Source organism: Cryptomeria japonica, chromosome 10 (assembly GCF_030272615.1).
Source record: "Cryptomeria japonica chromosome 10, Sugi_1.0, whole genome shotgun sequence".
Taxonomy (NCBI): Eukaryota; Viridiplantae; Streptophyta; class Pinopsida; order Cupressales; family Cupressaceae; genus Cryptomeria; species Cryptomeria japonica.
In genome coordinates, this window is record NC_081414.1 from 506,538,853 (window position 1) to 506,561,965 (window position 23,113).

A 23,113-nucleotide genomic window follows, 5' to 3' on the forward strand; every position below is an offset into this window, starting at 1 on the left:
GCGGTAATAGAACATTTTGATCCTACTACTAGACAGATCAAAGATGTAGATGGGAATGTAGTCATCCGTCTTGATAGTGAATACTTTAATGGTATTTTTAAAAGTTCTTATACAAAGGAAGTTGTAGATATCACTCCGGAAAGTGCACATAAATGGTATGAGGAAAATGAAGATAAGTGTAAGAAAACAATCAATAATATTTTCTTGTAAACTCCTAGAAACTCAACAAAATCCCATTGGCCAAAGCTCTTTCATAGGAGTGATTTCACTAAGGAGTATACTGATATTGTCACCTTGTTGTCATGGATAAAAGGACTTCCAGATTCTCACTACTTACAAACATGGATGTGTTGGTATATGAATATCATCAGGAAAGGAAATGACAAGATAAATTGGTGTGAGAAAATCAATGATATGATTTACAAATAGTTGAAGGAAGTCAGAACCACCTTGAAATTCTATATGACTTCATACCTTGCTTATGTAGCCGCCTCCATGAGGGAATTTCCAGGACTGTCTACAAAAGGTGACAGAAGCCAAAATCAAGTATGGGATTATTACTCTGAGTTGACCATTGCTAATTTTAGAAGTCACTTCTTAAGGGTCAATGATGCCTTCTTTGTTGTATGCAAGTGCTTATTTGACAAAGAGTTACAGAAAAAGAGACTTTTGGATGCAGCATATAACAAAGTTTATGAGTATGGATGCAATTTCCTACCTTCACATACATTTGTGTAGGTTGCTTCATTGATGAACCTTTTATGCTACCAAGGTATCCATCTGATAAGATTATTGAAATGGACCTATGTCGTCAATTAGTGTATGTACATGAGAGACAGTCTTCTTCACACAAGACTGATCTCAAGTCTTCCTAGTCTATTAGTAGGTATTCAGTACTAACCACTCCTAAAGCCAAAAACATGGAGGAGGAAATGTAGTGGTGACAATGAGAAGATTCAAAGCCGACAATAACTTTGATTTATGTGGAATGAAGAATAAGATTCATAGGAATTATGTACATGTACATCAGCTAGAGGATATTTGGGCATATTGTAGAGATGATGAAGATGTGAGGAAACTTGATTTCAGTGGCCTCACACTTGAGCAGATTGAAAACTTGAATTTGGCCAAAATTCAAGAGACATGGGAGGATACTGCTGATGATATTATGTATCCCATTTATTTCAAGAACAACATTGTTAATACTCCTCTTCTTCTTATTCAGTGGTCACGGAAGGAAAACAAATCCATTTATGTGAGATTTTGCCCTCATCATGGCAAATACCAATGCATGGCTACTTAAGAAAGGCATAAGGATGAAACAACTCCCTACAAGTTCTAGTGATGAGCAGGATGATGGTGGTCTTGTGGGTAAGACGTCAGAAATGAGAACCAAGAATAGACAAGACCCACATGAGCTACCACCAATTTCATCTCCTAGGTCAAAGGGGAAAAAACCTACATACAAGTTCGCTATCAAAGGGCCAAAGAAAGGAGAATCCTTATCTCAAGCTGCACAAGAGGATGTTTCTAAGGAGCCGATATTATAAGAACCAGAAAAAGGACAAGAAGAGGGAGAAATGCCACAGGAAGAAGAAATGCGAGATTCGGGGGGGGATCACTCCCACCATTAGTTACTATCATTTCTACAACAACATGGGTTCCTACTTAAACTCACGTAACCATTCATTCTATTGAGTCTGATTTAGATGAAGAAGATGAGGAGCGGGATGATGAAGGCTTAGACTTTGGAGAAGATGATGAAGATTTTATGACTTTGTCAAGCCTTCCAAGTTTTGATGATGTACCTGTGTCTATGATTGAATCTTCAATCTTATACTTTAGAGAAGCAATGGCACAAATTTCTCAAGAGCAACAAGCAATGGCGCTTCCTTCAATCTTATAAGCCAAGCCACAATACAAGTATTTGTGACTGCACAAAACAGTACCACAACTCCAACAACAAAATCAGATCTTCCTCCATGGTTGGATATTGTGGCTTCCAAAAGAAAGAAGCGGGTAATCTCACCAGATGATTTTGATTTTGATCAATTAGGTCATGTCAAAAAGAAAGTCACCGAGAAGCCCAAGACTATGTCTAGAATCTTGGTTGATCCAATAAGAAAAAGGAAATGTGTTGAGGTCTTGGTGTTGTCTTCAGATAAAGACAAGGATTACATTCAACCTGTGGATTATGCTATGCACATTGTGGAACTTGGTGTAGAAAAACATGAGAGTGTTAAGCAAGACTCTCAAACTACTTTTGATTCTCTCATGCGTAAACTAGATCAGGAAAGGGATGAGAAGATTGAATGGAAGTAGAAATGTGAATAGCTGACTAGCATTCTTCATAAAATTATGCAATCATCACAAGAGGTTCAGCCAATAGTTTATTCAATTGACACAAAAGCACTTTAAAAAGTAGAACAATTGGGTACAAGGAGCAGAGTAATGGAAGAATGGATCGATCACTTGAAGTCAAAAGGCTCACATCTCATTGACTCTGCAATCAAGATTTTCATAGATTTTGAGAATGTACAAGTACAGGTTCAAGATGTACCATCTTTATTATCCCAAGAAATAACAAAACTTGAGAAATATTTAGGGCTTTTGGATAAAATGAGAGAATATAGAGTAGATATCCTTGTTGATAACAACATAATATTGACTCGGGGTGAGTACATCCAAACCCAAACAATACTGATACACAAGGATGAGCTAATGAAAATGTTGGTAAAAGATCTAAATTAGGATAAGAAAGTATGTGTTGATGCAATTACAAATATTTCATCAGGGATATCAGAATTACCTTGCTAGTTATTTGATACAGAACATAAGGTTTTATCCAGTGAGACCATTAAACAAGAATTCCTCACCATGATCGACCAATTGGTAGATGATCAATTTTCTTTGGCATCATTTGATAAGTTCATTGAAATTGAAGTCAACTTAGATGATCTTGCATCAATTTTGAAGAAATCTAAAAGGGTTTATGTAGAAGTCAGAGATTCCATATCTCGTGTTCATACCATTTCTAATGCGACTTCAGGGTCAAACAAATTTGAGATGCAAGCTGCTCTGGCAAGATTGGAGGAATTCCAGAAAATCAATGAGGGGGAAAATAAAGACTAAAGTGTCATTGACACTATGTAGTTTTCATGTAGTTACATCTTTTCTTACTGCAAATTTTCGTGCAGTTGCATTTTTATTTTATGCAGTAGTTATAGTCAAGTGGGACTCTACAGCTGAATTATTCAACTGTGCCCACATTTTTTTCCACTCCTTTCCTATAAAAGCAGGAGCCTCATTTGTAAATATTTATCTTTTATATGCTAAGCAAAAAATCTGTTGACTTGTTGCCTCAACTAAGACTTTGAGCTTTTTGTTGTGAATATTCAAACAAACAAATAAAAAAAGCAATTCCTTTTGATTCCAAAATTTGTGTTGGGTCGAAGATTGTTTATATGAGTGGATGTTCCTATGTTCATTGCTTATATGTGTTCTTTAATTCCTTGATATTGGTGGCGTTTTTGTTCATGTGATTAAGGGAGCATCTAAATCATGACAAATAGACTTTGAGCTTATTTCATATTTAGGAAATAGTATTGTGATATAGTGATTAGGTAATAGGATTTGTACTATTGTTGGTTACTTTAGATTATTAGAAGTTTCATATATATATATATATATATATATATATATATATATATATATATATATATATATATATATATATATATATATATATACTTTGAAGACTTTGAGCTGTTGAAGACTTTGAGCTGCAAGTTATATTAGTTATAACTGTAATTGATTTGAAAGTTAGGTTGTATTCACATAAGACTTTGCGCTTATGCGGTTTTAGAGATATAGTTTAGTCATTGTCTACAAGTTTTAGCAAGTAAAGGGATATACGTTAATTCTAAAAAAAGATAATTATACGCCCTAAGCTTACCCCCGAATTTACTTTCAAAGTTGTTGAAATACCCAAATTCTACCAGGGAACCTCCCCTTGATGAGAGGAGAGACTTTGTCTCAACATAGCTATGTGTGAAATACACATTTTTTCATTGGTACATTGGTGACAAAATATTCACCCAACAAGTTTTTGGCGACTTTGTTGGGGAGCGACGTGCAACTGGTATTTTTCCTTTTGTGCAGTGTGTGTTTTTCCATTGTAATATCTATATTGCTGATTTTCTCAAAGTACTAATTTGGCTGATCAAAGTTACACTTGTGGTCGAAGAGCACAAGAGATTTTTCATCCTACGTTTGAGTTTTTGCAGAAACAATTTTCAATTTGTGACTCCTCCATGATCAAGATCTCCGTTGTAGCAAACAAGGAGTTTTCCTCCTACTGCACAACGATCTCCTATTCCAAGTGAGGCGTCAAATTTTCAAGTTGCGATTATCCCGACCATCAATTATTTTGTAATTCCCCCATACAATCCTCCAAATATTAAAACATAAGGTCTTAGGGTACCATGTTTGGTCCATTGAATCTTACAACACCTCTACATGAACTTCCAAAGGGCACAAGAAAGAATTTGCCTGTTTTGGGGAGATGGTGCTCAACACCCTGATGAGCATATTGTTGCTTTTTATATTGCATATGGTGTTCTCAGGGTTGAACATGAAGATGTTTCTGTAATGTTATTTATTGAAACTTTGCAAGGTGCAGTTGTTGATTGGTTTTATCATCTTCCAAATAATTGTATTACAAATTGGGCTAGCCTTAGAACAAAGTTCGAAGCAAGGTTCAAGCCCACTGAAGATGATCATGCACTTTTAGTGTAATTGACTCAAATAAAGAAGGAACCACAAGAGCCTATGCAACAATTTATGGCAAAGTTCAATAAGTTGTACAACCGCATTCCAATTTCCTCCCAACCTACTACTGGAAACTTAAAATGTTTCTTTATTAAAGCTCAATTGTTGGAAGTAATTTTTCTTTTGCGTCGGAATAATCCTGCAGATTCGGCTCCTGCAAAATAGTTGGCCATATCAGTTCAAGATGATCTTATACTTGCTGGTAAGATAAGAAAGGATCCTAACAAGGTTAAGAATAGTCAAATTGTTGATGCATTGTCCTCTTCAACAAATTCTATGGATCCTATGATTCAAAAGCTAGCAAATGAATTGTTAGCACTCAAGAAACAAATTTCCACGCAAGGGAATGTGTCATAACATGATGTTCCAAGGAGAACATTCCCTAACAATGCTTCTAATTATGTTTCTCATAATCAAAACAAGTTACCTCTAGCTCTAGAGAGACTTGCATTGGAAGCACCATCTCAAAATTTGGCTACTGGTTATTATGAGGTAGAGAAAAATGATCTTCCATGTTTTGGTGAAGAAGATGCCAATATGACACAAGATGAAGAGGTAGAATTGGCTGGCAACTCTAACATTTGATACATGCAGTATGAAGAAGATCATGTGTAGGAAGGACATGATGAAAATCATGTCTATGCAGTATTCACTCATTCGCAAGCTCAAGCCAATTAGTTGCAAGCTAATGCAAAGAGTGATGATCCAACACAAATGAAGGATTCTCAGCGCTTGCCAGTTACCATTGCTAAGCGTGGAACACCTTTGCCAAATCCACCAAAGAAAAACTCAAATCCTTTGAAAGATAATGTGAAGGATAAACATGTAATTTCTCCTTCAAGTACTGCAAATTTTTTAGCAGCTGCATCAAAGACCAATGCACCAAATATTTCAAATCCTCAAAGTGAGAATCTTTCTAAATCTTTAATAAATTATTTTCAATCCTTTGACATAATAGATCATGCTAAGAAAACAAAGGTTGAAATGTTTGAAGTAGAATACTTGAGGTCTAATCTGGATCAGTTTGATCGGTTAGTTAATTTTGCCAAATAAAAAGATAATACCCCAAATCCTCCACAAAAGTGCAAAGTTTCTCAAAATAACTTAGCGACTTCTCTGGACCCTTTGGAGAAAATTGAACCATTTTATATTTCATTATTGATTAAAGGTCACAAGTTAAGCAATTGTGTCATAGATTATGATGCATCAAATAATGTGATGCCTGCAAAGGTTGCGAATGGTATTGGTCTCACTTTGTCTTAGATCTTTGGTAGGTGTTTTTCTCTGGATAATAAACAAGTACCATTGAAAGGCCAGATAAAATATGCACAATTTGCATTTCTTGCATTCCCAGAGAAGAAGATTAAAATGACAGTGTTGGTAGCTAATGTGCCAGCTTCATACGGGATTCTTCTTGGAAGAAATTTTTATAGAGATGTTGGAGGTGAGTTGAGTATGGATATGACAGATGCTCGTATTCCTGTGAAAGGGGAAATCAAGAGGTTGAAACCAAAGAAAGAATCACAATGCACAGTTGTGAAGTCTAATGATCAACGGGATCAAATTCTTTTTGAGTCATCTGGTATGGGAAATTATTTCTTGTATGTTGATGATGAATTTGTAGTTGTATCTAAGCCAGAAGATGTGGTTTCACTTGAAGAGAATAAAAGTGATAATGAAAGCATTGTTACTGAGTCTGTGGATTCTTCAACCCCACAGGAATAATATCCCAGTTTTGACACAATCAGTGTGGGTGGTCCAAATGATGTTTGGACGTTGGAATTTGACGGTAGTTGCTCTTCTATTAGATCAGGGGTAAGTATTGTGTTGGTGTCTCGTAATGGTATTTTTTTCATTTTCTTTCAAATTGCAATTTGACAACACTAATAATACTTATGAGTATGAATCTCTCCTTTTGGGTATGAATGTTGCTCAAAAGAAAGGAATCAAAAATTTGCATGCTCAAGGAGATGCGGAACTTATAGTGTGTCAAGTTAGGAGTATTTATCAAAGAAGAAGTGATAGGATAAAGCACTACCGAAACCTTGTTTGGGATTCAATAGAAGCTTTTGATGCCTTTGATATATCCATTATTCCAAGAGAATTCAATGATAGAGCAGATTCCTTGGCAGTTTCTCCTACCTTGATAATTCTGCATAAGGATTTCACAAGTCCAAAGTACACTATTGAGATGGTGTTTTGACTAAGTGTTCCTGATAATTGTCAAGTGTTTAATGATTATCAACATGTTATTAATTTTTCGCAAATTGTTGATAATTTTGATGATCATTACTTTGAAGGGAGTCAATTTCCTTCAAGATGTGGTAGAAGATGTTGATTCTCAAACTGGTGAGAAGTTATTATAGTTGAAGGCAAAAAAGATTTCTAAGGGTCTTATATCTCTTGAAAAGCTCTTTGACAAACACGACCCTTATGTCATGAAGCAATAGAAGACAACTACAGCATAATGGAATATGAGCAGGTAAATTTAGGACCAACTGATAATCCAAAAATGATTAATATTGGGAAATGTTGTTCTAGTGAGGAAAAGAAAAAGTTTGTTGCATTATTGTAGCAATATTTTGATCTTCTTGCATATTCCTATGATGACTTTTTGTCCTGAAGAACTTTGTCATGAAATTCCCCTCAAGTCGGGTTTTGCTCCCTTCAAACGAAAACAAAGGCAGTATAACCCAAAGATATCTTACACTATTTTTATTGAAATTCAAAGATGTTAAAGGCAATAAATATTTTTCCTATTCATTATTCCACTTGGATAGCTAACATTGTGCCAGTGCGCAATAAAAATGGAGAAATCCCGATTTGTGTTGATTTTTGGAATTTAAATCAAGCCTCTTTGAAGGACAACTATTCGTTGCCTATCATGGATCAAGTCTTGCAAATCATTACCGGGTTTGAGATGTTGTCTATGTTAGACAGATTCTCTAGATACAATGAAGTGGAGGTTATTGAGAAATATCAACATAAAACTGCTTTTACAACCCCATGGGGCACTTTTGAATACCGCAGAATACCTTTCGGGCTAATAAATGCAGGAGCAACTTTTCAGCATGCAATGGATCTGGATTTCCAAGACGTCCTTGGTAAGTTCATTGTAGTTTATCTTGATGATTTGAATGTTTTCTCTAAACAGCATCAGAATCATTTTCATCATCTGTAACAAATGCTAGAGAAGTGTCTACAGCATGGCATATCTCTCAATCCCAAGAAATCAGTGTTTGGGGTTACGGAGGGAAAGTTGCTTGGACATATTGTGTCTAAGGAAGGTATCAAGATCGATGATGAAAGAGTTAAATCTATTTGTAGTCTTTCCTTTCTTGTAAGTAAAACTATTGTGCATTCCTTCTTCGGTAAAGTTACTTTTTGTGAAGGTTCATTCCAGACTTTGCCGAATAGACTCGTCACATAGTTGACATGATGAGAGGAAAATCTCTTTTCAAATGGAGTTCTAAAGGGAAGAAATCTTTTAATGAAATTAAGGACGCTATTGCTCATGCTCCAGTCTTGGTATGTCCAGATTATACAAAGGAGTTCATAATGTATAGTTATGCATCGGATCACACTTGTTCAAATATATTGATGAAGAAGAACAATGAAAGTATTGAGTCACCCATTGCTTTTATGAGTTACCCTTTGAAAACTCATGAGCTGAAATTATCTGTAAAGAAGAAGCATGCCTTTGTCGTAGTAAAAGCAGTAAAACATTTCATTTTGCATTCTCAATTCTCATGTCATTGCTCTTGTTCCTGATATTGTTGTCAAGTCTATTCTAACACAACAGGAATTTGGATTCAAAAGAGGCAACTGGGTTGCACAAACTTTGGAATATGACATGGAGATAAAGCCTACTAAGTTGGTTCATGGTAAAGGTTTATGTCAGTTAATTGTTGATAATAAGTCTAATGAAGAAATAGTGTTTGAGAATGAAGGCATGATTGAGGATCTTCCCAAAGTTTTGTTTGTCAGCACCACTGATGAGTGGTATTATGATTTAGCGTATTTCCTCACGTATGGTGAGTGTCCTTCAAATTTATCGTCCAATGAAAAGCATACTTTGAAGTTGAAAGTAGTAAACTTTGTCCTTTGGGACAATGGTTTGTATAAGAAAGGCATAGACGGTAATTTCTTATGTTGTGTTGATAAGGAATAACAAGTTAGATTACTTGAAGCATTTCATGATTTGGCTTGTGGAGGGAGTTTTCAGATCCTGTCACGACACACAAAATTTGTATGCAAGATACTACTGGCCAACCTTGTTTAACGATGCATATAGTTGTATCCAAAAATGTGAGCAATGTCAGTAGTTTGTTGGTAATCCTAAGCTGGTTGTTTTACCTCTCAAGCCGATAGTAATTGAAGAGCCTTTTCAACAGTAGGGGTTGGATTTTGTTGGACTCGTGAATCATTCATCTAGTGTAGGTCATATGTATATACTCACTGCGATAGATTACTTCACCAAATGGGTGGAGGCAATTCGCACAAAGCAAGCTACTTCAGTAGTGGTTTGTCATTTCTTGAAAGAGAACATTGTTTCAAGGTTTGGTGTTCCTCGTAAGATTGTCATTGATAATGCTTCTTGCTTTTCATCTTATGAGATCATTGAATTTTTTTTTGATCATGGTATTACCCTTTCACATTCATCTGACTATTCTCTGCAAGGAAATGGCCAGGCTAAATCAAGCAACAAGAACCTGATTACCATTATCAAGAAGCTTATTAATGAAAACAAAGGACTTGGCACAAATCTCTTTTTGATGCACTTTGGGCGAATCACATCACAACTAAGAGGGCAATCGGTATGTCTCTCTTTCAAATTTTGTATGGGACGAATGCCAAATTCCTATCACATTGGAACTTCCAACTTTGAAGCTTGCCAAGGCTATTGAAGATGAGACCTACCAAAGTTCGCTTGATAAGCATATCATGTTTCTTTCTCAATTGGAAGATGCAAGGGCTAAGGTGGTAGATCGTATTTCTACTCATCAAAGTCAGGTGAAGGTATTATTTGACAAGAAGGCAACACCTCGTGAATTCAATGTAGGTGATCAAGTCTTGATTTGGGACAAGAAAAGAGATCCAAAAGGAATGCACAGGAAATTTGACTCTCTATGGACCGGTCCCTTCACCATTCACCAAGTTTGTGGGGAGCATAATTATTTGCTTGCATATGTTGACAGAACTTTGTTCTCACTTCCTCACAGTGGAGAACACCTCAAGCTTTTCACTCAATGAGGAGCTATGTAAATTTCATGTAAATGTGTAAATTTTTGTACATATGTCCTTTTGCATTGTCTTTTGTCGCCTAACTCTATAGCCCAATGGATATAAGCACTTGGAGTTCTGGATTCTACAATCTTCAATTGGTGAAGGTTGTTCCCCAGTCAGAGCTAGCTGTTGTTGCCAATTTCAGATGGACGGAATCGTGAGACAACCCCTACGAAACTTGTCCATTTTGTATCTCACATACTCTGAGATTGGCTGACTTGCCTCGTAAGTTGTGCCCATTTTGCATCTTAGTTAAGCATCTTTTTACCTTGTTGGAGTTAGCATTTTATTTTGTCTTTTCCATGTAGGTTGGGTTTTTAAAACCCGAACTACATATTTGAGTCTTTGTCTTGCAGATCGGGTTTTAAAACCCGAAGTGCAAGCTTGATGTTATTTTCTAACACCTGCAGGTCTACCTTGTGTGCAAGTCGGCTTTTAAAACCCGACCTGTAGGTCCTTCCTATCTAGCTGCAAATCAGATTTTATTTCCCAACCTATAGGTAGCTTCCGAGTGCAGGTCAAGTTTTATTTCCTGAACTGCATAGCACACTAGTTAACATTAAGTACATTAATTGTACTTCAAATTGACTTTTAAAATACAAATTTAGGTTTTAATTAGCCATTTTAAGTTGTTAATTTGTATTTTCAAGCTCATAAGTGCAGGTTTTTGCTAAGTGTGTGCAGAAAAGCTTGTGGTTTCTAGATTTAATTCCTGGTTTGTCATATTTTTTGGTTTTCATTGATTCTTGGTAGATTTTCGGTAAGTTCAAAGCTTCTCTTTGCATTTTTCCACCATTTTTTTTTATTTTCTACGATTAGGGTTTTGATTTAGCATCGTTTTTTGCTTTTCCTATTATTTTCTCTTTTGGGCTAGAGTTTTTTAATTATCGGTATAAATCCCAATCTATGTCTTTGATTAAAGAAGCACCCTTGGATATGTTGTACCCGTAGCAAGTCAGGATATAAATCCTGACCTACGTAATGATCTACCCTTTCGGGGCAAGTCGAGATTTATATCCCAACTTTTTATTTTTCAACCTTCTGAAATGAAGTTTTGTTTTACCCCTATGGGCAGGTCGGGTTTTATTTCTCAACCTGCCAATTGATTTGTTTGAAAGGCATATCGGGTTGTAAAACCCAACATGCCTTATGTTCATTATGAGATGCATGTCGAGTTTCAAAACCCGACATGCCAGTCCTACGTACCCCTGTTAGCAAGTCAGGATTTATTTCCCGACCTACAATTCATGTCATGCCCTAAACATGTTGGGTTTTGAAACCCGACATGTTTATCCATTAGTTTTATCCTACACATGGGGTTTTAAAACCCAATATGCAGGATTGATCTTCCTTAGTGCAGGTCGGGTTTTAAAACTCACTTGTTGATTTTCCTGCTATTTTTCATCCCAAGGCATTTTTGTCTTCTGGTTTTCGTTTTGATCAACAAGAATGTAACTATGATGATGTTGATTTTATGAACACTGATCCTTGGTGTTAAAATGCAATCTTAGGCAAATGCCTGAGCCCTCTCCTAGCAAGTCAACAAGAAATAAAATGAAGTACAAGTATGATAAGTACTTGAACATGTTCCCAAAAAGCTCTGTTAAATCTAATGTGGATGAAATTCGGTATACTGAAATAGGGAATGTTGATATGGAGGAATTTCTAAAAATAGTTTGGGAGGCCCCCTGGAGGATGACACTATCATAGCTAGTGAGCTCCACAAGTATGCATCTTTCCTAGTAGTAGCTCATGATCTTGACTTTGTATTAGCAGCAACATAACGCTTTGATCCTACTACTAGACATATCAAAGATGCAGATGGGAATGTGGTCATCCGTCTTGATAGTGAATACTTTAAGAGTATTTTCAAACGATCTTATATAGAGGAAGTTGTGGATATCACTCCAGCAAGTACACAAAAAATAGTATGAGGAAAATGAAGATTGTGTAAGAAAACAATCAATAATGTTTTCTTGCAAACTGCTAGAAACTCCATAACATCCCATTTGCCAAAGCTCTTTCATAGGAGTGATTTCATTGAGGAGTATAATGATATTGTCACCTTGTTGTCATGGATAAAAGGGCTTCAAGATTCTCACTACTTTCAAATATGGATGTGTTGGTATATGAATATCATCAGTAAAGGAAATGACAAGATAGACTGGGGTGAGCAAATAAATGATGCGATTTGTGAATAGTTGAAGGAAGTCAGAACCACCTTGAAATTCTATATGACTTCCTACCTTGTGTATGCAGTCGCCTCCATGAGGCAATTTCCAGGACTATCTATAAAAGGTGATAGAAGGCAAACTCCAGTATGGGATTATTACTCTAAGTTGACCATTGCTAATTTGAGAAGTCACTTTTGAAGGGTCAATTATGCCTTCTTTGTTGTATGGAAGTGCTTATTTGACAAAGAGTTGCAGAAAAAGAGACTTTCTGATGTAGCATATAACATAGTTTGTAATAATGGATGCATCTACTTGCAATTTCCTACATTCACATACATCCGTGTAGGCTGATTCATTGGCGAACCTTTTATGCTACCAAGGTATCCATCTGATAAGATTATTGAAATGGACCTATGTCGTCAGTTAGTGTGTGTACATGAGAGACAATCTTCTTCACACAAGACTGGTCTCAAGTCTTCCTAGTCTATTTAGTACTAACCACTCCTAAAGCCAATAAAATGGAGGAGGAAATGCAGTGGGTGACAATGAGAAGATTCAAAGCCCACAATAACTTTGATTTCCGTGGAATGAAGATTAAGATCCATAGGAATTATGTACATGTACATTGGCTAGAGGATGTTTGGACAAATTGTAGAGATGATGAAGATGTGAAGAAACTTGATTTCAGTGGCCTCACACTTGAGCATATTGAAAACTTGTATTTGCCCAAAATTCCAGATACATGGGAGGATACTACTGATGATGTTATGGATCCCATTTATTTCAAGAACAATATTGCTAATACTCCTCTTCATCTTATTCAGTGGTAACAGAAGGAAAGCAAATCCATTTTATGTGAGATTTGCCCCCACCATGGAAAATACCAATGCAAAGAAAGGCATAAGGATGAAACAACTCCCTACAAGTCCTGGTGAGGAGCAAGATGATGAAGGTATTGTGGGTAAGATGTCAGAAATGAGAACCAAGAATAGATAAGACCCATAGGAGCTACCACCAATTTCATCTCCTAGGTCAAAGGGGAAAAATCCTACATACAAGTTCACTATCAAAGGGCCAAAGAAATGAGAATCCTCATCTCAAGCTCCACAAAAGGAAGTTTCTGAGGAACCAGCATTACAAGAACCAGAAAAAGGACAAGAAGAGGGAGAAATGCCATAGGAAGAATAAATGGAAGATGCGGGGGAATCACTTCTACCGTTAGTTATTACCATTTCTACAACAACACAGGTTCCTTCTTCAACTCAGGTAACCATTCATTCTATTGACTCTGATTCGGATGAAGAAGATCAAGAGCAAGATGATGAAGGCCTAAACGTTGGAGAAGATGATGAAGAATGTGTGACTTTGTCAAGCCTTCCAAGTTTTGATGATGTACCTGTGTCTATGATTGAATCTTCAATCTTAGACTTTGCAGAAGCAATGGCACAAATTTCTCAAGAGCAATAGGAAATGGTGCTTCCTTCAGTGTTTATTAATATAGAAGCTCTGCCACTTGTTTCAACCATTGTTACTACATCAGCTCCATCATTGGATTCTACTACAGTGGCAACAACATCTTCTTCTCAAGTTCCTAATGTTGCCGATATAACTTCCCTTGCTCCAATATCCCAAGTTGGTGCAAGTACAAGCCAAGCCACAATACAAGTATCTGTGATTGTGCAAACTAGTACCACAAATCCAACACCAAATTCAGATCTTCCTCCATGGTTGGATATTGTGGCACCCAAAAGAAAGAAGCAGGTAATCTCACCAGATGATTTTGATTTTGATCAATTAGGTCCTGTTAAGCAGAAAGTCACCAAGAAGCCCAAGACTATGTCTAGAATCTTGGTTGATCCAGTAAGAAAAATGAAAGACACTAAGGTCTTGGTGCCATCTTCAGATAAAGATAAGGACAACATTCAACCTACGGATCATGTTATGCAGACTGTGGAACTTGGTGTAGAAAAATATGAGAGTGTTAAGGAAGACTCTCAAACAGCTTTCAATTCTCTCATGTGTAGACTAGATCAGGAAAGGGATGAGAGTATTGAATGGAAGCAGAAATGTGAACAACTAACTAGCTTTCTTCATAAAATTACGCAATTATCACAAGAGGTCCAGCCAATAGTTTCTTCATTTGACAAAGAAGCACTTAAAAAAGAAGAATGATTGGGTACAAGGGGCAGAGTAATGGAAGAATGGATCAATCGTTTGAAGTCAGATGGGTCACATCTCATTGACCCTACAATCAACCTTTTGATATATTTTGAGAATACACAAGTACAAGTTCAGGATGTACTGTCTTTATTATCCCAAGAAATAACAGAACTTGAGAAAGATTTAAGGCTTTGAGATAGAATGAGATAATATAGATTATACATACTTTTTGATAAAAACATATTATTGACTCGAGGTGAGTACATCCAAACACGATCAATACTGACACACAAGGATGAGCTAATGAAAATGTTGGTAAAAGATCTGAATCAGGATAAGAAAGCATGTGTTTATGCAATTATAAATATTTCATCAGGGATATCAGAATTACCTTGCCAGTTATTTGATACAAATCAGAAGGTTTTATCCAGCGAGACCATTAAACAAGAATTCCTCACCATGATCGACCAATTGGTAGATGATCAATTGGTAGATGATCAATTTTCTCTGGTGTCATTTGATAAGTTCATTGAAATTCAAGTCAACTTAGATGATCTTGCATCAGTTTTGAAGAAAGCTAAAAGGGTTTATAAAGAAGTCAGAGATTCCATATCTCGTGTTCATGTCATTTCTAATGCGACTTCAGGGCCAGACAAATCTGAGATGCAAGCTATGCTGGCAAGATTCGAGGAATTCCAAAAAATCAATGAGAGGGAAAATAAAGAATAAAGTATCATTGACATTATGATGCTAAAAATGTGGTAAATAGAAGCAAGCATACACATATAATGAGACAATAAAACATAATGGAAAGCTTAATTGAAAACTAAATTAAAGATGCAAACCATAAGCCTTCCTTGAAATTTCCCATGTTCCTTTATTCTTGAGGACCTTGAAGGTGTTGGATTGTTTGGTTCTCAACGAAGCAATGACCTCCAAAGTGGCAACTCGAGAGTTGAGTAGCTACTTGATCATGATTAATTATGCTAATGATATGAAATGCATGATCTAAGAAACTAGATTAACATGCTATGATTAATCCAAAATGCTAATTACTATATGATTGAAATAAAAATGCCTATATTAATGATGCTAAAACTATGAATGCAAGGGATCCTTTGTGCTCCAAAATGAGGGATATTTATAGGATTTCCAAGGCCAAAGCTGAGGTGGCAGGAATCAAAGGTCAAGATTGAATCTGAAGATATCAAGGGTCAAATTGGAGGAGGTTGGAGAAGAGGTTGGAGGGAGGGACACTTGTCATATCTGTGGTGACAAGTGTCAAGGAATCTTGCTCACAAGAGGGCAAGTGTCCAAGGGAGAGACATGTGGAAAAAGTGCCATGTGTCTCAAGGGGAGAATATCCAACCCATAGGAGGTTAAGATAAGGAGGTTAGGATGTGCAAGATTGGATAGGGTTAGTTAAACTCAGGATTAGGTGGAATGGGTTAGGTTAGGGGGTGGTTAGGTTAGGTGGTTAAAAGTTAGGAGGCATGTGGGTAATTTGAATTTAGAAATTCAAATAAATAGGAAAAGGCTAATTAACTTTCAACAACTCATAAATTGATTTGTTTTAATTAATTAGGGGATTAGAAGAATGAATTAGATGGGGGGAGGATTAATTAATTTGGATTAATTAATCAAAGGGTACTATTGAAATGAACCTATTAAATAAATCCTTAGATTTATTAATAAGTAAATGAATGGGAGAATTTAATCAAATTGCTAATGAATTCAATTAAACTGGGAAGGGGGATTAATTAAATAATTGCTTATTTAATTAATTATCTTCAAACCATTTTTAGGTGTATACAGACACTATGTAGTTTTCATGTAGTTTCATCTTTTCTTACTGCAATTTTTTTTGCAATTGCATTTTTATTTTATGTAGTAGTTGTAGTCAAGTGGGACTCTACAATTGAATTAGTCAATTGTGCCCACATTTTTCTCCACTCCTTTCCTATAAAAGGAGGAGCCTCATTTGTAAATATTTATCTTTTATATGCTTTAAAAAAACTCTGTCGAATTGTTGCCTCAACTAAGACTTTGAGCTTTTTGTTGTGAAGATTCAAACAAGCAAATAAACAAATCAATTCCTTTTGATTCCAAACTTTGTGTTGGGTCGAAGATTGTTTATATGAATGGATGTTCCTATGTTCATTGCTTATATATGTTCTTTAATTCCTTGATATTGGTGGCATTTTTGTTCATGTGATTAAGGGAGCATCTAAATTGTGATGAATAGACTTTTCGCTATTTTCATATTTAGGAATTAGTATTGTGATACAGTGATTAGGTAGTAGGATTTGTACTATTGTTGGTTACTTTAGATTATTGGAAGTTTCATATATATATATATATATATATATATATATATATATATATATATATATATATATATATATATATATATATATATATATATCTTGAAGACTTTGAGCTACAAGTTATATTCGTTATAATTGTAATTGATTTGAAAGTTAGGTTGTATTCACATAAGACTTTGCGCTTATGCGGTTTTAGAGATATAGTTTAGTCATTGTATGCAAGTTTCATTAGTTGGTTATTTTGTAAGAAGTTTCAGCAAGTAAAGGGATATACGTTAATTTTGAAAAAAGAGAATTACGAGCCCTAAGCTTACCCCTGAATTTAATTTCAAAGTTGTTGAAATACCCAAATTCTACCAGGGAACCTCCCCTTGATGAGAGGAGAGACTTTGTCTCAACATAGCTGTCTGTGAAATACATATTTTGTCATTTGTACGTTGGTGACAAAATATTCACCCAACAAATCACACACCCATTATTTATTCTAACTAAATTCAAACAAATATTGTAATAAATTTTTTCAATCATAATACAAGTTTAATGATCTATACTTTACACCCTTTCACTTTAAATTTCTCGCTTTAATCCTATTTTGGTGTGTAGTAAAAATAGAAATTTGAGTTTCTTTTATAATATGGAAGATTTGAATTATAAACCCATCATTTATTATAATTCTCAAGCTTATTCAATAATTGAATGTCAATTAGTGTGATTGAAGAGTTCATTTTATTTATGACAAATGTGGAAGTTCCTACCTTAATAGTTTAAACCTACCTTTAACCAAGTCTCCTATTTTATTGTGATATTATTTTTGCTATCTTTCTCACTTTTTATTTAACCACAAGATCAACTTTATCTCAACCAAAAACTTCCTGTATAAAATTCCAAACTAATTCTCGGGTACATTTATGTCTTTCTATCTTTACATCTTCTTTACCATTGCAACTTAAATTTTCCCAATTGTCTTATAATCATTAATTGTAAGAAAATATTTATGTTACATATGCATTTAGGCATTCTTGTAAGTAATGATTTTTTTTTTCTAGATTACGCTTATCTCTACCATATTTATTAATATGGCTATAAATTTGTCATGGTTACTTTATCCATTTTATAGAAAAATAAATTTGTCATCGTTACTTTTAGGGAAGGACGACAGCAAGGAGCACTTTATCGCTACTTACGAAGTTGATTGTTGTAATTCAAAATTTGGGGCCAAAATGCTTGGACAGGTCCATTAGGTGCTATAGTCAAAGGAAAGGGGCTCTAGACACCCTTTTAGTAAAAATGTAGGCTAGAAGAGAGGTCGTGAGAAGGGGATTGCACCTAGTTTTTGGAAAAGGTCCCAAAATTAAGCACAATCAACTATTAACTAGACATAACCACCAAACTGGGTCTAATGTGAGTGAGAAAAAAGGTGTACAATTTACTACACTACACTATCAAATGACTCATCCCCGTCAATCAATTGAATGAATAAATTAAGCATTCAATATTTTATGAGTAATGTTTCACTTATTTGCCTTGACCTAATAAAACAAGAAAAAATAACTTGTTTAGATGTACACAATGTGTAGGCCTGTGAAGTTCAATTGATGGAAGCAACACTAAATAATTTGTGTACAACTTATGAAAATTTGGTTACCTAAATTATACTTTCCTATGAGAAATACATGACGATGAGTAGTATGGAAAAGGAAGTTCTCCTTACATTGAACTCGTGTTTAAGAACTACTTGAATAACATGTAACAAAATATGTTTCAAAACTATGTATATATTATATAATATTCTAATAGTTTTAAGCTTTCTATTGACCATGAATAGTCATAGGTACAATTGTTGGGTTACATAAATAAAATATAATAACTTTGTTTTTAATATTTCAAGTTTATGTTTGTTTTCTTGAGTTGCTTCCTATTTTAAATTTCTATTACTATTCTCAAACAATTAGTGATAGATGTATTTACAAGTGATCGTACCTACTAGCAATAATTAATTAATAACATGAAATCCCACATTTCATTTGAATCACTTACAATTGTTGACACATAATAAAATATATAACTAATGTTTTTACTACACCAATAATAGGAGCTAAAGTAAAAAAAAATTATGGCTTTGCTCCTCCTTATCTCAGTCGGTGGTTTCCAAGAACACACTCCCTCTTCACCAGGGTTTAATTCTAAGAGTTTATAAGTTTCATTTGGCTTCAACCATACCTAGTGGGACCCCTATGACCTCCTTGTTGGCAATTTAGAGGAATTGATTATGTGTTGCATTAATGTTTTTCATTGATGTTAACACTAGCTGTTTTGTTGTCTATCGGATTCCGATAGAGTGGTTGGATTAAGATGTTGATCTGGAGATCTTCTCTGGTATGTTTTGGCTTGTGGAATTGGTTTGGATTGGTTATTCATGTGTTCCTGATGTGTATCACATTCAGTTGGTTTGGGATTTGATCATCCAAAAGTTATCATTTGTTCTAGTAAGCCTTTTCGGTTACCAGTAAGGGTTTTACCGACAAAGCTTTGTTGAAGATCTATTGATGAATCTGATAAGTGGTGTTGGTGTGGCTTCTAGAAGGTTATCAAGATGTTGATGGCTATCATGTTCATGTTATAGTTGATCGATGGTGTTGTAGTTATCACCGGACCTATCCTATTCTATCTTATTTTGTTAGGTTATGGATCGGTTTATGTAACATGTTGGTTGATGCTCCTGATGCGTTATCGGTTGGATTTATTGATTGGTTTATGTTGTTTCGTTCTTAGGCCGACTTTGTCTATCATTGGTTTGCGGGATTATGTAATGGATTTATTGTATTATCTTTTAGGTGGCTGACCTAATTGTTTAAGTCTCAAGTTGGCATAAATATGATGTAAGATCTCTTTTTAGATAGTGGTATGTGGGTTATGAGATTATCTATGTGCGAATAAAGTTGTAATCATATGCAAAGCTTTTGATCGATCATAGGTGATCGAATTGGATTTGTGCAAGAGGTTTAAGACCTCTGGTATTAAGCTTAATCATAATTGTACTCAGGCATAGGAGATGTTATTCTTGCAGTTGAATCTTCATTCCAGATTGTAGTCCAATGTTTTCTATAGTCGGTGAGGCTCCTTTTGTGATGAGCAGTGCGCTCTAGGTTGTTGGCTTTCCTGCATGTGCAGGCCCCTTATTGTAATATGTATTCATCTGATAAGTGGATAGATATTGAGGGTCTCCAATCTCATTGTGGTTTTTCCTCATTGAGGTTTTCCACGTATAAATTTGTGGTGTTATGGTGTTCATCTTTGTGGTTGCATTGTTTCTTATTGTTATATGCTTTTATGTTTACCGATTGCTAAGTTGTTGTGCTAATAACTAGGTTAAATTTCTCCATTCTAGTAGAACACTGATCCCCCCCCCCCTCTCAGTGTTCTTGGATCCCAACAATTTGTATCAGATTTTGGTGCCTCGGATTAAGTCTAACAGTTTGAGGAAGATCATGTATCCAGAATCTATGGAGATAAGTTTGAGGAAGGAACTTCAAGTAGCACTTGAAGACTATGATGTTGAAAGGTTGAGGAACATGAAGTTGCATGATGAGTTGAGATCTGTGAAGGAATTCATTTTTACTCTAAAGGAGAGGTTGTCATCTGCACAAGCTAAAAGGAAAGAACATTGTGATCAATTGCAAAATCAGGATGATAGAGAGAAGAATGCCCTTAAGGAATTATGTCAGAAGCTGAGTCGGGAAAATAGTGTCATTAAGAATGAAATGAAAGCCCCAACCATGAGGATGTCCAAGGAGATTGTAAACCGAAAGAAGAATGAAGTTTCCTTATCTCTAAAAGACAGATATGAGGAATGCATTAGGTTGGCACATGAGAACGATGTGTTGAGAACTGAATTGGTGCAATCACAGAACAATGAGCAAGAGTTAGTTAAAGAATGGTGACAGTCCTAAGAGGTGATTTGGATGCTACAAATGAGTACAAAGATAAGTTCAAGGTTAGTTCTACTAAGCTTGATGAGTTATTGAAGAATCAAAGAGACACTGGAGACACTAGAGGTCTTAGATTCGAGCATGGAGAAAGCTCTGGTACTGGAAATAAGGATGACACATCCGGTTAGAAGGTCAATCGGAATCAAAAATCACTGGTAAGACAACCCAATGCACATATATTTAATGGTAGGTGCTTTGTTTGCAATAAGTTTGGTCATAGAGAAAGTCAATGCAGGAATAGAGCAAATTAGAATAATAATGCAGTTCTCGGTAAGTGTTCAAATTGTAAAAAATATGGTCATATGACAAAAGATTATAGAATTAATGTGAGATGTCATGCATGTGGAAAGTTTGGACATATGGATAATAAATGGAGGTCAAGGAATGGTCAAGGTTACAGTAAGGTAATTCAGAAAAATAATGTCACTTGTTATGCATGCAACAAAGTAGGACATATTGCTAAATTTTGCAGAAGGAAGAACTTACCAGTAGGGAGTGGTAAATCTAATGAGAAGGGAAAGCAAAAAGTTGATGATATTCAAAAGGAGCATGAGAAGAAGTGGGATATGAAGTCTGAGGGTCAACTGACATAATCAAATGCCCCAGATGTTCATTCGGCTGAAGCGTATACCCCGGTTACTCAACTGATAGAGCAAAATATTCCTGCACCGACAGGAAACTCATCTGGTAAATAAGGCATTCGCCTTAGGGGGAGGCAAATTGATGATAGGTCTTTCATTGCCCCTGCTAATGGTCTGAAAGCCTGTTCCAGACTTTGGAGAAGTTAGTTTGAAGGTTAACCGGTGAAGAGTTATTGGATCTTGGATCTGGTTTTGTTTACCAGTAAGACACTTTATGAGTTATGGTTTGGTCATACATCTACAGTTAAGTACTTCAGAATCTTTGGTAGTGAATTGGAAGTTTGATCTTAGATGTGATAAAGGGATATTTCTTGAAAGAAAAACATATGGATGTTATAACAAGAGATTGCAGAGAATTGTGGAGAGTGCTAATGTCAAAGTGGATGAGCATAACAAAGGTCAAATCAGAACTTATGAGAGAGAACCAGAAGTAGAGATGGTTATAACTGAACTGGTAACACCTATATCGAAATAGAATGTTGAACCAGTTACTCCGGCAGTATCAGATAATTAAACAATAATTGAAGATCAGAGCAAAGGAACAGAAAGTCAGAAGACTCCTAGGTATGTAAGGTTGAATCATTCAGAAGATCAAGTAATTGGACAAGAAGAAGGTTGGCAGCTGATGAGGTATGCTTACTTTATTTAATTGAATCGACATTAGTAGATGAAGCATGTGTTACTGCATCATTTATTCCTCATGAGAAGAGCATGTCATCCTATAAAATTTTCAGTCACAGTCCTAATCTTTCTTGTGACACCTTGGTTCAAGTCCTTAGTACGTCTGTAAATCCTTTTTCAATAAAAAATGTCAAGTTTAAGTAATTGGTTGAATTTTGTGAACACGTTGAACCATTTTGAACCGGGTTCAACAGGTTCATTTAGGTTCCATAGGTTCCTAGGTGTTTAGGGAGGTTTTTCATAGTAATATTTTCTCTAAGTGTCTTGCAGCGGCTCTCTTAAAGTTTCTTGTTCGGTGATATGTTACTTTATTTCTCTCCGGGTTTTGAACTCATTGAACCAAGTTCAAGAGGTTCAAACGTGTTCAACATGTTCAATATAGCACAAGTGGTCAGCAGCTTGATATTATTAGTTTTCTTGGCAAAATTCTCCTTGAGCGTGGCGTACATCTTGAACTACTTGAACATCCATGAAGTCTATTCAGGATGTTCATATGTGTTCGAAGTTGGTGGGTCCCGTGGGTTTTAATGATTTGATGGTGCATTCATTGCCAAATATGAAGAAGCAGAACCATGTCTTAAGTGATGTCAATCCTTGGCTTTTCGAAGAAAGTAATCATTTCAGGAACTGGCAGTTACTTCAAAAATGTCGCCATGCATTCAATGCATGCGTGCGATGTCTAATCCAGAAACTTAACACACTCAGACTAAAAATTGGAATTATTGCATTCAATGTTTCTATATCATTGCCTTCACTAATAAGGTATGAAGGATTGATAGTGCTCTGCATTTGTTCCTCGCCGCTGCGTTTTTGTTTTTCCTGGATAAGAGTCTTGTTTGCTACTAGTCATCGTTTGGTTGTTCAACTGTGAAGGTGAGTCTTTTTCTTGTTCTCTCCAGTGGTTTTTGCTTGCATTTTCTCTCTTACAGAAAGTTTTGCTACAACCGGTTTAGGCTTATTGTTTTAAATTATGAAGTCCACACTACATTTGTTTGGGAACGTTTTTAGCTTGGCATCCACTGAAC